Source organism: Acomys russatus, chromosome 2, assembly GCF_903995435.1.
Source record: "Acomys russatus chromosome 2, mAcoRus1.1, whole genome shotgun sequence".
NCBI lineage: Eukaryota > Metazoa > Chordata > Mammalia > Rodentia > Muridae > Acomys > Acomys russatus.
Window position 1 is genome coordinate 60,732,518 of NC_067138.1, and position 13,404 is coordinate 60,745,921.

Below are 13,404 nucleotides of genomic sequence, written 5' to 3' on the forward strand. Positions count from 1 at the left end.
GAGACACCTGCATGCACACATGCAGGAATATTTACAGGTACAAGATTAATCCTCAATTTATAGGATGATATAAGCATTTTGTACTTGAAACTAATGCTAAATGTGGGTGTGGTGATGGAAAATTGGAGAATCATATACAATCATATTGCTTTGGTTAAGGAAAGAAAAGCAACAAAGGATAAAGCACCAAGGAAAATAGAAGGGACTTCAGAGGAGACTGAAAAAATAAAGATAAGAAGAGTGGAAAAACAAGTCTCTAAGAGATTCCCAGTGAGGCTTACTTACATGGAAGGAAACACGCTGTTTTGCTTCTTACAACGTCCTTGCCTTTTGTAATCACTAGCAAAGCCCATCTGTTCCACGAAGGCTTTGGGAAATGTTTTCCTTCTTAGAAAGGACTCTTTCTTCAAGGTAGGTGTAGGATGATGTCAGATAGTCTTGAAAGGCACCTCTTGACTACGAGACTCCGTGGGATATAGGTTTTCACTCTACATCACTATATTTTCATGTGGAGATAATGAACATCTTCAAATAAACTCTGGGTCTGGAGTCTAGAGGTTCACAGACTTAATGCACAAATAATTATTACAGAAGAAATATATGCAGATATAAATTGCAGATTAAGGCAGGAGGTGGGACTGAGAATTTATAATCACTAGAATATATGGATCAACCTTGGCTCCTGAATTCAATTTCAAAGGCTAAAATATAATTGAGTAATTTAAGGTGTATGTATTCCCACAGATACCACTTACAGCAGCAAACAGACTATAAAACCATCTTAAGACTGCAGCAATGGGTGGTCCAAATAACGATGAGGTTTATTGTTCCTGCTTATTTTTCCAGTGACTCAGCTTGGTTAGAAAATTACAGCTTTCAGTTTTACTTTTCAAATACTTTTATTCCATTTTTGTTCCTCTAATCATAAGAGCATGACATATCTAGTGTACGAATTGGGAGGATGACAGACTGTAAATATCTTTGCTATATTTTATTCTCATTTTTTCTTGTGTTATAATATCTGCTTTCATTTCAATTTACTATAAGGACAAATCTAAAGCATGAATTTCATAAAATAAGACATACTCAGTCTACAACTGTTTATTAAGTGTTTACCAACATGCCAGATAGAATGGTTACAATCATGAATAACTATTCAGAAGAGGAGAAACAAAAGACCAAGGTTGTCCCTGTAGATCACAGAGAAAGGGTAAACTGATGTATGCGTGGTTATTCCCCGTCCACGCTGATTTAACAATTACTGTATCTATGAGTAGCCAATTGCTTTCCTTTGAATTCCATATTTTCTGAGCCTGGAGATGAAAGTGAAAAAACATTGTATTTAGAAATGCTTAATGTTTAGATGCTCTTAGCTATCAGTGATTTTGTTTTGTATACTTAATGTTGTGTTGCTACCGCCTAAATCGAGTCTGTCGTTATTTAGTTAAAGCAAAAGTTAGACGATTCTGGCCATGTTTTAACCCGTTTTATTGTTCAAGCTTACAGAATTTTAATGTTAAATTTAACTGTTCAATGTATTTACATATTAACTAGCAAATCTGAAGCCAGCACACTTCTAAGATCAAGAAATACAGTTGGAGGTCCTCCTAGATCTTGAACCTACTCCCCGTTCTTACACCCCGCCCCCTTCCTCACATTCCTCCTCCATTTGCAATCACTGCATTGACTCTTTTTTTTTTTTTTTTTTCCTTAAGTAGCCAGGATGACTTTATTGTTACCTAGCTTCACGCTGTCATCTTTCACACATTGGTCTTAGTTTATGAAGTACCGCTCATGTCAGAGGATTCAAGCTTTACAGCCAGCACCTCAAGAGACTATGTCAAGGATTTTTTTTTTCCATTTCACAGTGTAGCAGTGGTCCTCTGTATCCCCAAGGTCATGGTATAGAGGCCTGGGACGGGATCTTAGCTTGGTGGCTAGACCCCTGGGCTGTCTTGTAGTAACTCTTAAAGTCATTATTTTTCCTGTATTTCCAAGTAGACATTTCACTCACAGAGTTTTCCTCCTTGACTCCCTCCCAACAATTTCTCTTTTTCACTGTTCCTGACCCCCACCCCTGACCCCACTGTAAATTTCTTTTCTTTATCTTTCCTTTTTCTTTTTGTAAGACAGAGTCTCATGTATCCATGGTAACATATATCTCGCTTGAAGGCAATCTCGAACTTCTGGTCCTACCTGCTGAGTGCTGGGATTACAAGTGTGTGCCACCCTGCCGATTTCATGTAGTGCTAGGGGTTCAAACTCAGGGCTTTGTTCATGGAGGGCAAGCACTCTGAAAACCGAGTTCCATCCCCAGCCCTATAGTTGGAAATTCTTAAGCCACACAGAGAAAGACTGTGAGTGTGGCCAATTAAAGGGAGAAAGTTACCTCTCCAGGGGTTTAGATAGTTGATTTTATGGACAAACTTAAATGAAGGAGAGAATTATTCATGAGTTAAGGCAGAGAAAATGTGGAGGATTTCAGGAGTGGGTGAGGCTTTTCCTAATACAGATTTTTCTGATGTGCCATGGTATCGGGCACATGATGGGATCGGGTAATTTTGCATGCTTAATTAAATTATGTCATTATAATGAAGCAAAGGACATGGGAGATGGAGTTGGTAGGCCATGTTGGATGGTAGACTATAACACAATTCTGCAGTTGCGTCAGGCCCATAGCCAACTTGCACTTTGTTTCTTTTCTTCCTATGCCTACCTATCCTACCTCCCTTCCTCATGGAGAGATTTCCATATCATAATCTTAAGGGGTTGAGGAGAGCTCAAGATCCATTTTCTGTAACTAATTCTATAAAATCGTGCTGCCGGCCCTGCCTGTCAAAGGAAATGAAGTCTGTGACTTTCCAAAGGTACAGTGATTGGCTCTGAAACCGAGTGGGCTGAAAGGTAGCAGGCCTGTCATTTTGTCAGGGCACTCCTAAAGTTGAAGGTTTATCATCATTTCTTGCCTTTGGAAATGTCTCTAGTCCCTTGGAAGGAAAGCTTAATAGACAAAGAATTGATCAGAGTCTGAAGAAAAGCTTCCAGCCAGCTATCCTGAGGCCCAGGTATTGGTGCACTTAAATAAAAATTTTCTTTTAGAACATTATTTCAATCAAATGTTGTTGTAGTTGTCTCACAAGAGTTATCCTTGTGACTATAAATTTATATATGTGAATATATATATATATACACACACTTTTTTTTGGTTTGTTTTTTGTTTTTTGAGACAGGGTTTCACTGCATGATCTTGGTTGTCCTGGACTCACTTTATAGACCAGGCTGGCGTCTAATTCACAGTGATCAGCCTGCGTCTGCCTCCCTAAGTGCTGGAATTAAAGTCTTGTGTCACCATGGCCAGCTTAAATATAGTATTAATATACTCCATTTTCTTTATGAATTGTATGATAATAGACATAGGGTATTTCCAGATCTTTCTTTTACCAAACTAAACTAGGTAGTTGTAAACACCCTTACCAGTACATAAGCATATAAGCATTTTTTTTTTTACTGCTTAGAAGTAGAATTTCCAGTGAAAAACATGTTCATTATAGAAAATTATAACAGGCTAAAATGTAGGGAGCAACTCAATGTGGGTGACACATCTGCAGTACAACCACCCCTGCACCAAGACTCAGAAAACATAGAGGAAGAAGGGCCAGGAAGAGTGTAAGAGCCAGAGGATCAGAAAATCTATGATATTGTATCTTCTGGACATGACAGGCAAGCTTCACCCGTAGTACCTCCGTGGCATTGCTGCCTAAACAAGACCTGAACAAAAACAAGCACACCAACAACAGACACACTAATGTGGAAGGGAGAAATTTATGTGGTCCCACCCATGCATAGACAAAGAATTACAGGTGACTACAGACTGCTGTGAACAGAAAAGATAGTCTTTCCCCAAGCATAAAACCCTTTAGGTGGTTATCTAATACCCAGTGGTATACAAGTAATACCAAATGGAGTGAGCGGGTTGTATTTTTAGATTTAGGCATATATAGCTATTTTATACACACACACACACACACACACACACACACACACACACACACACAGGGGAGAGAGAAAAGCAAATGGGAAGTGATATAATTTTATTTTTATTAAAATTAAAAGTTAAACCTATGACAATTATGGTTAAATAAATGGTGTATAGTAAAATACACGTATGCATATCTTTTGGGTTCCTTTGTTTTCTTTTTTTCTAATTTTTTCCCTTTGTTAAAGTTTTTAAAATTCCAAAGTCATTTTACTGAATTTTGCTTTCATACTATATGATTACAATGCTAGGTATGCTTGCTTACCTCTGTCACCTACTCCCTCCCTCTCTTCCTCCTTCCTCTCTCTCTCCCTCCTTCCCTCCCTCCTCCCCTTTCTTCCTCTCCAAGCAAGAGTTTTCTTCTTTCTTTTTGAGACAAGGTCTCGTGTATCCCAGGCTAGTCTACAAATCACTATGTATGTAGCCAAGGATGATCTTGAGTTTCTGATTTTCCCGCCTCCACCTTCTATGTGCTGGGATGACTGTGATGTGCCACCATGGCCAGGTTATCCTGTAATGGGAATCAAGCTCATAGCTTTGTACATACTAAACAAACACTATACCAACTGAGTTATACCTCTGTTCCAAGACTTGAGATTTTTAAAGGTGGAGCTAGCAACCAATAGCCAAGTGTTAATTTGACTAACCATTTGCCTCTTTTTCATTTTGCATATCATTTGTGGAGTTATAAAGGGCTGTTAAATTAAAATTATCAATTAAGAAGTTAGTATACTTGAATATTATATGTAATTGATGGTATATAGAAACATTGAAATTAAAATTGGGATTATTCTAATCTCAGCAACATCCAGTTTTATCAAGTACTGTAAATTTTAGCCACTCTATGTGATCAAATCGAACTGTGACTTGAAAATGCATTTCTTTCTTTGCCAATGAGGCTGATGGCTTTTCTTATACTCACTTTCAGTTAAATTTTATTCCTGTCCAGGACATATTCAAGTCTTTACTCTTATTTAATTTGTGTCTATTCTTACCATTTTAAAATGTACGTTTTAGTTTTATATTATTGTAGATCCATATGCATTCATAATAAATTAAATAGAGAAATCACATTTGCTCTTTACTCTTTTTTTTGCATAGGTACTTCATTATATGACAATGAATTAAAGAAATTAAAAATTCAATGATATTCTGGCTTCACATCTTGTATGTATTTCTGTGTAGATTATATATGAGCATGATTATGTATACTTATATTTATATAAATTACCTTCTATACCATTTTATTGCTAGCAAAATTTGTATATCCAGTGTCATAGTCAAAATAACAATTCTTCTAAGCAAGCACCCACGCTACAGTTGCTCCTTTATAGCCACAATATTTCAGTCCTCACCCTGGAAAACCAAGTCTGTTTTTTCCTCTCTATAGTTTTGTCATTTCAAGAATGTTACATAAATACAATACGACAGCATAAAACTCTTTGGGATTAGCCTCTTTTTGGTCCAGATTAACTTTGTTCTCTAGAGATTTCTTTATCTTGTTGCATGACCATTTTAAAAAATGCAAACATACTCCCAGACATATGGCAATTCCTCTGGATATTCTCCAGGGTGATATAACATATTTTTTCTAATTCTTTCTCATTAAGACCTATTGCCTGTTTATGTCTACTGTCCTTTCACCCTTGAGATAAAATGAGCACATGTGTACTTTTTTTTTTTTTTTTTTTTTTTTTTTTTTTTTTTTTTTTGCCTAAACTACAACACTGAGATATTGCCACATTTGCAGCTGTCAACACATCCTGTGAGTGCCCTGGAAGACAATGACTCTGATTTGAATTTAGTCAATCTACATCAAGGTATAGTTGTTCTATCATTCTTTTGCTATTAAAAATTTAAATCCTCTAGGGTTCAATAAAGTTACCTCATCAAATGGCTCATATTCTAAAACATGTCTGCTTTCTTTTAAACTTTTCTATTGGTTTCTATAATATTTGCATTTATTAGATTGCTTTTGTTTGGAACATAATCCTCAAGGTTTCCATTTTCATTTCCTTCCTCAATTCCTATCTTTTTAGTTAAAATGCCTGTGAGTAAAACAGTAATAAAAAATTTATGTCTTCAACTTGTCTAACTCATGAGGTCTGTGTGATTGTGAATTATTTTGTTTACAGTGTCTGTGTCCCTTAGCTCGTTAAGATGTCTCTCACCTTTTCCCAGGTTCTAGGATAAGCACATTCCCTTAAAGTTAGTTGTTAGTGTGGCTGCAGTTTTTACTAATTGCTTGGCTAGAAGCTAGAGTAATAAAAACAGAATGTATTGATTCCCACAAGTCAAGCTCATTGTTATTGACAGGTTGACAATATATCTTTAGTTCTCCAGAGCAAAGATTAGAAATCAGCACAGAACTCAAAGGGAGACAACAGATTAAACAAACATACTTGCTATTCAAATTTCAAAAGAAAAAAGTTGCAAACTTCATTAGCTCCCTGGCTTAAAAGTAGAAAATTTCTTTTATCATATCTACACACTTATACACAAACACATCGTCAGTCATAGAGCACTGGAAGGTATTTGGGAGCTAGGAAAGGAACTGGGGACAGAATTCTTTTGGTGCAGTCTAATGAACCAACATCTGTGACACATAGATCAATGACTGCGGGGGCTTGAAAAACCACCCTAGGGATCATCTGCTCGATCCATTTCACTGTAAAGATGAGAGAAAAAAATGAGAATGACAAAATTTGTTGGCATTGCCAAGACATCTCACTTGGTCATGGCAGATTTATGACGGCTTGGATGGTTGTCACTGTTGGCCAACTTGACATGAGTCAAAGAATGCTTTGCATGTTCATCCAGCATGTTGGTACTGCGTACCTACTATATTTGTGAGAAACTGAACTTTCTTCATAGATCGATGAGTCAGTGTGACTGAGAAACCTTCCAGTTTCTGGGGAGTTGGATAAGTAACAAGATGCATTACAAGTGCCACTGTGGCGATATGGACAACTGGCCGAGAAGTCACTAAGGAGGAGCTAAACAAACAGTTTATTGAAGTACATTTATCATGTCTCTCCACGTCTCTGAACATTTATTTTAGGGCAGCAGTGTGGCAAGAGGGGATATGCCCCGTAACTTGTTCTGGACTTGACCATAATGACCTGACCGTTGAGGGTATTGATTTCCAGAATAGGACAACATCCTGTGGGTTCATAATTACTTTAGGTTTTATTGTTTAAGAAGCACTGGAATTAGAACTCTCTAGAAATAATGCTTGGTATGTGCCCAGAGCTAGAGAACTATTTGGACTCTTGACAAATAAAGCAATTATAGAACAAATACATTTCATCTTCTAGGGTGTCAACCAGAGAATTTTTCAAATATATCTCAGAGTAAGATTTTGATTTGCCTCACCAGTTGAAGGTATAGGATATGTAATATGAAGGTTTTCCAAAATGAAGATTAAAAGCACATATATACAAAGTGCATATACAAAATACTATGGCCTTAACCTATGAATCTCCATTTTTTACTAACTAAGGTAAGTAGTTTCAATCAGACACACTCTGGTAAGTTTTATCTGTCCCAAGATCCACATTATAAAACATTCTTGTTATCTATCCTTCCTCCTCTCATTTCCCACTTTTGGACATTTTGGGGAGGTGAATATCTGATTCCTTCAGCCTAGCTATGATTTCAGCAGCAACTGTGGTACACAGTCCTAGACACATCCACAAATTCCTGTAATAATTCCAAGGGGAGCAACTGTCCTTTTTTTTTTTTTTTTTTTTATTTAATTAATTTATTCTTGTTACATCTCAATGTTTATCCCATCCCTTGTATCCTCCCATTCCTCCCCCCCCCCCATTTTCCCATTATTCCCCTCCCCTATGACTGTTCCTGAGGGGGATTACGTCCCCCTATATATTCTCATAGGGTATCAAGTCTCTTCTTGGCTACTTGCTGTCCTTCCTCTGAGTGCTACCAGGTCTCCCCCTCCAGGGGACATGGTCAAATGTGAGGCACCAGAGTACGTGAGAAAGTCGTATCACACTCTCCACTCAACTGTGGAGAATATTCTGACCATTGGCTAGATCTGGGAAGGGGTTTAAAGTTTACCTCCTGTATTGTCCTTGGCTGGTGCCTTAGTTTGAGCGGGACCCCTGGGCCCAAATCTGCCTATCATATTGTTCTACTTGTAGATTTCTAGGACCCTCTGGATCCTTTTATTTTGCTGTTCTCCCATGCGTCTCTCATTTAGAGTCCCAATAGGATGCCTTCCCCTCTGTCCCAGTTTCCTGGTAAGTGAAGGCTTTTGTGGGACATGCCCCTTGGGCTAGTATGCAGATATAAGTGAGTATATACCATTTGATTCTTTCTGCTTCTGGGTTAACTCACTCATTATGATCATTTCTAGCTTAATCCATTTATCCACAAATTTCGGGAATTCCTTGTTTTTAATAGCTGAGTAGTATTCCATAGTGTATATGTACCACAGTTTCTTTATCCACTCTTCTACTGAGGGACACTTAGGCTGTTTCCATGTTCTGGCTATTATGAATAAGGCTGCTATGAACATGGTTGAGCAAATTTTCTTGTTGTGTGCTGGAGCATCTTCTGGGTATATTCCAAGGAGTGGAATAGCTGGGTCTTGAGGAAGCCCTATTCCCATTTTTCTGAGATAGCACCAGATAGATTTCCAAAGTGGCTGTACTAGTTTGCATTCCCACCAGCAATGAAGGAGTGTTCCTCTCTCCCCACATCCTCGCCAGCATGTGGTGTCGCTTGAATTTTTGATCTTAGCCATTCTGATGGGTGTAAGATGGAATCTCAGAGTTGTTTTGATTTGCATTTCCCTGATGACTAAGGAGGTTGAGCATTTCTTTAAGTGTTTCTCAGCCATTTGATACTCCTCTGTTGAGAATTCTCTGTTTAGTTCCAAGCCCCATTTCTCAATTGGGTTATTCGGTTTGGTGGTGTTTAATTTCTTGAGTTCTTTATATATTTTGGATATTAGACCTTTGTCAGATGTAGGGTTGGTGAAGATTTTTCCCAGTCTGTAGGCTGTCGCTTTGTTCTCTTGACAGTGTCTCCTGCCTTACAGAAGCTTCTCAGCCTCATGAGGTCCCATTTATTAATGGTTGACATTAAGGCCTGGGCCGTTGGTGTTCTGTTCAGGAAGTTGTCTCCTGTGCCAATATGTTCCAGGCTCTTTCCCACTTTTCCTTCTAAGTGGCTTAGTGTCTCTGGTTTTATGTTGAGGTCTTTAATCCACTTGGATTTGAGTTTTGTGCAAGGTGACAAATATGGGTCCAGTTTCATTTTTTTACACATAGACCTCCAGTTAGACCAGCACCATTTGTTGAAGATGCTATCCTTTTTCCATTGAATGGATTTGGCTTCTTTGTCAAAAATCAAGTGACCATATGTGTGTGGATTCATATCTGGGTCTTCGATTCGATTCCACTGATCAACCAGCCTGTTGCTGTGCCAGTACCATGCTGTTTTAAGTACTATTGCTTTATAGTACAGTTTGAGATCAGGTATGGAGATTCCTCCGGAGCACCTTTTATTGTACAAGATTGTTTTAGCTATTCTGGGCTTTTTGTTTTTCCATATGAAGTTCAGAATTGAACTTTCAATGTCTTTAAAAAATTGTGTAGTTATTTTGATAGGGATTGCATTGAATCTGTAGATTGCTTTTGGTAGGATGGCCATTTTTACTATGTTAATTCTCCCGATCCATGAGCAAGGAAGATCACGCCATCTTCTCAGGTCATCTTCAATCTCTTTCTTCAGAGTTTTGAAATTTTTTTCATACAAGTCCTTCACTTGCTTAGTTAGGGTAACTCCTAGATATTTTATATTGCTTGTGGCTAATGTGAAGGGTGTGGTTTTCCTAATTTCTTCCTCTGCAAGCTTGTCATTTGTGTATAGGAAGGCTACAGACTTTTTTGAGTTAATTTTGTATCCAGCCAATTTGCTGAAGGTGTTTATCAGCTTTAGGAGTTCTCTGGTGGAGTTTTGAGGGTCACTTATGTATACTATCATATCATCTGCAAAGAGGGATAATTTGACTTCCTCCTTTCCCATTTGGATACCCTTGATCTCCTTTTGTTGTCTTATTGCTCTGGCTAGAACTTCGAGTACTATATTGAAGAGATATGGAGAGAGTGGGCAGCCTTGCCTTGTTCCCGATTTTAGAGGAATTTCCTTGAGTATCTCACCATTTACTTTGATTTTGGCTATTGGCTTGCTGTATATAGCCTTTATTATGTTGAGGAAAGTGCCTTGTATCCCCGATCTCTCTAAAACTTTAAACATGAATGGGTGTTGAATTTTATCAAATGCTTTCTCTGCGTCCAAGGAGATGATCATGTGGTTTTTTATTTTCAGTTTGTTTATATAGTGGATTACATTGATGGATTTCCGTATATTAAACCATCCCTGCATGCCTGGAATGAAGCCTACTTGGTCATGATGAATGATATCTTTGATGTGCTCCTGTATTCGTTTTGCAAGTATTTTATTTAGTATTTTTGCATCTATGTTCATAAGCGAAATTGGTCTGAAATTCTCTTTCTTTGTTGAGTCTTTGTGAGGTTTAGGTATCAATGAGACTATGGCCTCATAGAATGAATGTGGTAATGTTCCATCCATTTCTATCTTTTGGAGTAGCTTGAAGAGTATCGGTATTAGCTCGCCCTTAAAGGTCTGGTAGAATTCTGCACTGAAACCATCTGGCCCTGGGCTTTTTTTGGTTGGGAGACCATCGATGATTGCTTCTATTTCTGTAGGGGAAATGGGACTATTTAGCTTGTTTATCTGTTCTTCATTCAACTTTGGCAAGTGAAACTGATCAAGAAAATCGTCCATTTCCCTTAGATTTTCAAATTTTGTGGCGTATATGCCTTCAAAGTAGGATCTTATGATTCTTTGAATTTCTTCAGTGTCTGTTGTTATGTCTCCCTTTTCATTTCTGATTTTGTTGATTTCAATACTGTCTCTCTGCCTTTTAGTTAGTTTGGCTAATGGTCTGTCTATCTTGTTGATTTTCTCAAAGAACCAGCTTTTGGTTTTGTTGATTCTTTGGACTGTTTTCTTAGTTTCTAATTTGTTAATTTCAGCCCTGAGTTTGATTATTTCCAGGCGTCTACTCCTCTTGGGTGTTTCTGCTTCTTTTTTTTCTAGGGCTTCCAGTTGTGTTGTTAAGATGCTTATGTGCGATGTTTCCAATTTCTTTTTAAAGGCACTTAATGCTATGAATTTTCCTCTTAGCACTGCTTTCAATGTATCCCACAAATTTAGGTATGTTGTTTCTTCATTTTCATTGAATTTCAGAAACTCCTTGATTTCTTTCTTTATTTCTTCCCTGACCCAGGTGTCATTTAGCAGAGAGTTGTTTAGTTTCCACAAACGTGTAGGCTTTTTGTTATTTCTGTTGTTGTTGAATTGCAGCCTAAGAGCATGGTGATCTGATAGGATACAAGGTATTATTTCAATCCTCTTGTATCTGTTGAGGCTTGCTTTGTGACCTACGATGTGATCAATTTTGGAGAAGGTTCCATGGGGTGCAGAGAAGAAGGTGTATTCTTTCTTGTTTGGGTGAAAGGTTCCATAGATATCTGTTAGATCCATTTGACCCATGGCATTGGTTAATGATGTTATTTCTCGGCTTAGTTTCTGTTTCAATGACTTATCCTTCAGTGAGAGTGGGGTGTTGAAGTCTCCCACTATTATTGTGTGGGGATCGATGTGTGGTTTAAGCTTTTTTAGGAGATCTTTTACATATGTGGGTGCCCTTGTATTGGGAGCATAGATGTTCAGAATTGTGATGTCATCTTGGTTGACTTTACCTTTGATGAGTATGAAGTGTCCTTCCTCATCCCTTTTGATTAATTTTGGTTGAAAGTCTATTTTGTTCGATACTAAAATGGCTACGCCTGCTTGCTTCTTGTGACCATTTGCTTGGAATATTTTTTTCCAACCTTTTACCCTGAGGTAATGCCTTTCATTATGGGTGAGATGTGTTTCTTGGATGCAGAAGAATGTTGGATCTTGTTTATGTACCCATTCAGTTAGTCTGTGTCTTTTTATTGGAGAATTGAGGCCATTGATGTTGAGAGATATTAATGACCAGTGACTGTTAAGAGTCTTAATTTTGATGTTGTTTCCAGTCGAGTGTTTGTGTAGTTGTGTTTTTGCCATGGGATAGTTATCTATTTCCTGGGTAGTTTTGGTTGTAGCTTGACCCCTTGGGATGGAGTTTTCCTTCTAGTACCTTCTGTAAAGCTGGGTTTGTGGATAGGTACTGTTTGAATTTGTTTTTGTCATGGAATATTTTGTTTTCTCCATCAATGGTTATTGATAATTTTGCTGGGCAAAGTAGTCTGGCCTGGCATCTGTGTTCTCTTAGGGTTTGCAGGATCTCTGTCCAGGCCCTTCTGGCTTTTATGGTCTCTGCTGAGAAGTCAGGTGTAATTCTGATAGGTTTACCATTAAATGTTATTTGGCCCTTTTCCCTTGCAGCTTTTAATATTTTTTCTTTGTTCTGCATGTTTTGTGTTTTGATTATTATGTGGCGGGCAGTTTTTCTTTTCTGGTCAATTCTATTTGGTGTTCTGTAGGCCTCTTGTATGTTTATAGGCATCTCTTTCTTTAGATTGGGGAAATTTTCTTCTATGATTTTGTTGAGAATAGTTTCTGGGCCCTGGAGTCTGATGTCTTCTCTTTCTTCAATGCCTATTATCTGCAAATTTCTTCTTTTCATGGTGTCCTTAATTTCTTGGATGTTTTGTGTCAGGAGTTTTCCAGATTTGGCATTTTCTTTAATGGTTGATTCAATATCTGTGATTGTATCTTCTAGCCCTGAGATTCGTTCTTCCATCTCTTGGATTCTGTTAGAAAAGCTCACCTCTGTGTTGCTCGCCTTCTTCTCTGAGGTCTCACGTTCTCGTTTTTCTTCTGTCTGTGTGTTTATCATTGAATCCATTTTCATTTTCAGATCTTGAACTGATTTTTTGATTTCTTTCATCTGATTTTTTGTATATTCCTGAGTTTCTTCCATTGCCTCTTTATAGGTCTTCAGAGCTTGAACCGTTTTACTTATTTCTTTCATCTGGTTGTTTGCATTTTCCTGCAATTTTTCCAGTTCCACTCTATATGCTTCTTTTATGTCTCTCACCTGTTTGTCTGCATCTTCCTGCATTTGATTACGAATTTTATTTGTTTCCTCCATTATCATCCTCATTACTAAGGATTTGAGGTCATTTTCTTGTATTTCCGTTGTATTTGAGTTCTCTGGGTGGTTTTCTTTGGGATAGCTGGAAACTGGAGACGCCATGTTGTTTTGGGTTTTTTTGCGTATGCTTTTTCGTTGTCCTTTAGACATCTTGCCGTCTTTATTT